The 4,447-nt window shown below is 37.4% G+C and overlaps 1 pseudogene; it reads left to right on the top strand.

Annotated features, from left to right (window-relative positions):
• The first annotated feature begins 2,878 nt into the window (after window positions 1–2,878).
• LOC109064354 lies at window positions 2,879–4,099 on the top strand (annotated as a pseudogene).
• The last annotated feature ends 348 nt before the right edge of the window (window positions 4,100–4,447 follow it).

Genomic DNA, 4,447 nt, shown 5'->3' with positions numbered 1-4,447 from the left:
ATGACAATTAGTAAATGGTGATTATTATTATTATTTTTTTTCAGTTATCGCTGGATTGTCTGATTTGATTGATCCCTCAAGCCTGATTTATCACTATTTGACAGAATATGCAATAATGAGAAGTTAGACAGGAAGTGGATGTTTGATGTCTGAAATGAGATTCAGGAGCAGTTCAATTTAAATCAGCAACATCACAGTAATAAAGCAGCATGCCAGCATGAACATCACAAACTGCTAAATCCAGCGACTGAGAAAAGTCATCCAGTAGTCATCCAGATATTCATAAGTTCATCTGCCCATCCTGTCATTAATAATTGGTAAAGATATTGCTTTTCTTCCTTGTCAAAAAAAGTACACTACAGTATATCATATTTCTAAAAAGTGTACTTATTACAGAAAATACTTTAAAAGAATGCACTTTAGCAAACTAAAAGTGATGTTTGAACACTTAATTGTATTAATTGCAATTAAAAATGTGTTAAGATTACAAATTATATTAAATGCTTAGCTGAACTTAAATACATCTTTACATGCAATGTTATTAATATGTCAACGAATATAATTGCTGTTAAAACTGTCATGTATTTAAATATATTTGTAATTCCACATTTTTAATGTAGTTGCAATTTAGTACATTTTAAATATATCAACTTTAAGTGTACTATCAAATGACACACTATAGTTTAAATAATAAGTATTTTATATGTGCTTTAGAATGTTAGTCAATTCACAAAAGATAAGTAAAACATAATCATTTAAAATGTACTTTACATTTTTTTTTAATTGATATTACAAAGTGCACTTTTTACAAGTGTTAAGAAACATAGTCATAAAAGTGTGTCTCTTTAAGCAGGAGTGGACTAAGTGATTTGGGAGCCCTAAACAAATTTCACTTATGTTGCCCAACACACCAACTTTGTGCTCTTTTAGTCTTAGTTAAAATTAATCAACCTATTGTTGTTGTAATGAAGCTGTATTGCCTTATTTTTTGGATCACAAAAGAAGAAAAACTTATATGTTAGAAAGGATTCTAGCATATCATAAAACAATCCTGCATTTCATCCCATATTCTAAATGTTCCGAAGCCAAACGGTAAGGTTTGCTGAGAAACAAACTGAAAATGCAATCTATAATTAAATAAAAATGTTCAGCCATTGCAATTAGTTTGAAATTAGTGAGGGTGCTCTAGCCTTAATGATGGTCCTCTTAGCAGCATAAAAACAAGCCTTTTATTTGTTGCTTATTGGTTAAGGGTTTTAGTACATATAAGTGGTCTTTTATTTAATTAATGTTGTATTATCTGCAATGCTTTTTATATACTTAGAATTTAAAGCGCACATGCAATACAATTAAGTGCACATTTTTTTCACAAGGCCTTGAAGGAAGGGCCCGGTCACGGACTGTGGAATTGCAACAGCTTTAATGACAGGACTGAGAACTCAATAGAAAAATTAACTGCAAGAACTAGAAAGCTGATTGTTCTTGTGTCAGATTATATTGTACAATATGTGTCAATGTTCCTTCTGTCCACAAAGGCCTGTCATTGAGTCTATATGAAACTAACAACCGTAAAACTCAGGAAACAATGTCTGTGTATTAATTACAAAGTCTAATTCACATCAAATGGAGAGTGTAAAATAAACTCTGGCGGTTGAATGAACAAAGTCTCAAGGAAAAATACAAGGACCTTTTTTTTCTCCAAAATCATGTAGACCTTGTAAGGTCTTTCACCACTAATTAAACACAACCTGTACTTGTCACCTTTGCTCAATTAAGATGCACTACACATGCCCGGTACTAAAGCAGTGCTCAAACACACACACACACACACACACACACACACACACACACACACACACACACACACACACACACACACACACACACACACACACACACACACACACACACACACAAACAGTGTTTTCAGAGAAGGAATACATTGTACACACCTCTCACACAGTGTAGAGCGGCACCCAGAAGCATTTGGGCACTTAAGCCACACAAGAAAAATATATACATGTCATTGCCTTCGACATCCAACCAAGTGTCCTGCCCTCCAGAAGGTTTTGGGCAGATGATAGATCATACTCAATGCTTTAGACCATTAACCTGAACTCACTTTCCCTTCAATCATCTCATTTACGATTTTCCCTCAAAGAGGCATGTGGGTTTCTGAGGTAAAAACACATCTCTCGCCTGATGTCTCTGACCTTCCTGCCTTCATTCCCCTGGCTGTCAGTCTGTATCCTCACACCACTAAACATTCATCATCACCACCACTATCCTATTATTTACCTCCCACAAACACAAGAGAAGGAGAGACCCCTCCTTACATGACATGCCCTGTCCTTTTCTGTGAAAGACAGGGCCTGCCCTGCCCTGCCCTGCCCTGCCCTGCCCTGCCTTTCTTTTCATTTCCCGCTCCTGCCTGTCCTTTTCCATCTTTTTCTTCTCTTCCCTTTCCTTTCATGAATGTCCAGGCTTTTCCTGTCCTGTCCCATTATTTCCTTGCCTGCCCTTGCTATTCAATTGTTCTGAGTGTTTTGTACAGTGTTTCTTTGCAGTTCCTACAGTGTTCCATGGAACTATTGCTTTGACAAAGTCAACTTCCCAAGTCACAAGTCAACTTAAGTGTGATATTGATGATATGACAAACAGTGCAGGATGAATTTGCAGTCCAAAGTTTAATATGAAGGGTCAGAGGTTTGTTTCAATGGCAAGAGACACTGAAAAGTGAATCAATGTGTAGTAACACTGTCAGTGCAACTGTTAAAGGCATTTTTTAATACACTACATGTTTTATGATCTCCCCTATCAAACTGCCACATCCATCTCCCCTGCTTTGCTCTGGGATCTTATGATATAACTATTAAGCATGGGTGATCGTATGTTACACCGGTGGTCCATGAGGGATTTTTCCAGGGAAACTGAAAAATGGTCAGTATTGATCAAACCATTAAAAGATTGTAGTAGGTTTAATTACTAAATTACTATTTTTTTTTTTTTTTTTTTGGTCATTACACTCCATTACTCTACCATGTAAGAAAAAAAAAACCTTTTAGTTATGCACATTTGACCTCTTCAGCTGTTATATATTAATTTTGAATACATTTTTGAGGTTCAGCCTCCCTTGCCTCCTCCTTCATCACTGGTTTGCTAAGTTTCCTCTCTTCTCCTTAGGGTGCTGCCACATGTCTGGTTAGGCAGCTGCCGTCAACGTGTCGAACATGTAAACCGAAATCTGAAATAGGAACTTGGTGTTAAGGCAGTGATGAACTTTCAGACAGAATGGGATGTCTTAAACAACTCACATGGCTGCCGGCATGACCTCAGTCAACCCATGACCCCAGAGACATTGTACAAAGACTGTGGTCTTTCTTAAATCTGGATCCCTACTCCAGACCTGAGCACAGAGGGTCAGGTCAGTGTGTGTGTGTGTGTGTGTGTGTTTGTGTGTGTTTGTGATTGGCCGATATACCCTTGAATCACAGACTCAGCAGTTTTTCAAAATCACGTGAATTGCTGCCTAGATAGCTCCCTTGTAAGACAGCATCCTAACTGTCATGGAATCTGATGTGTTTTTTATGTAACATGTATTTAACACTCAGATGATATGCTGTACTGAATGCTTTATCAGCATTTTGGTTTGTTTTAATGTGTAGACTACTAACATAAGAATCTTAAGAACTTCTATTGTTGAATATTAGTACTATTGTAATTTTGCCCTCTGCAGGTCGCACGCAGATGCTGCCCCAGGTGGTGTTCTTGCTCTGTGGACTGCTGGAGAATGGGCACACAGTATATGTTCACTGTAACGCAGGAGTGGGCCGTTCCACTGCCGCCATGTGTGGTCTCCTGATGTATGTGTTAGGCTGAAGACTCAGGTAAGTGCAGTACTACCTATATCGACGAGGAAGCACTGGTGAGGGCTGAAAATTACTTTCTTATGACATTTGGATGATTTCGACCATCTGTCTGCAACCCAGAGACTTGAGAACAGTGCCCTCTACTGGATGGGAGGACAAAGGGACTTCAGTTCAATAATGTCAAAGCAATTTTAATACTGACACACATTGATTACTAATTATCTAGTGTTTCTAAAAATACCCCCCCCCCCATGTTGTTTGTATGTTGACCTGTTTGAGTAAATCATAGTGAAAATAAAATGCATCATTTAAACTTTCCTGTACAATTCCTTTATTTTTATTTATTTATTTATTTGCTACATTGCTAGAATGTAACAAACTGTCTTAATTCTGAATGTTGCACAATCCTGCAATTGATGCAACACCAAATGTTATTTTAATGAGCATAAAACAACTGTTCATGATGGTGATGCAGCACAGATGGCCATGGTAACCACATGAGTGTACTGTTCTGTTTATCCTTTGAAATTTCACAGTTTTGCTTGGTTATTGTTCATTCATCTTGACATGGTCGTCTT

The sequence above is a fragment of the Cyprinus carpio genome, chromosome A23 (genome assembly GCF_018340385.1).
Source record: "Cyprinus carpio isolate SPL01 chromosome A23, ASM1834038v1, whole genome shotgun sequence".
In the NCBI taxonomy this organism is placed as follows: Eukaryota; Metazoa; Chordata; class Actinopteri; order Cypriniformes; family Cyprinidae; genus Cyprinus; species Cyprinus carpio.
Note: the sequence above shows the minus strand (reverse complement) of the source record. Positions and strands in the feature narration are given on the sequence as shown.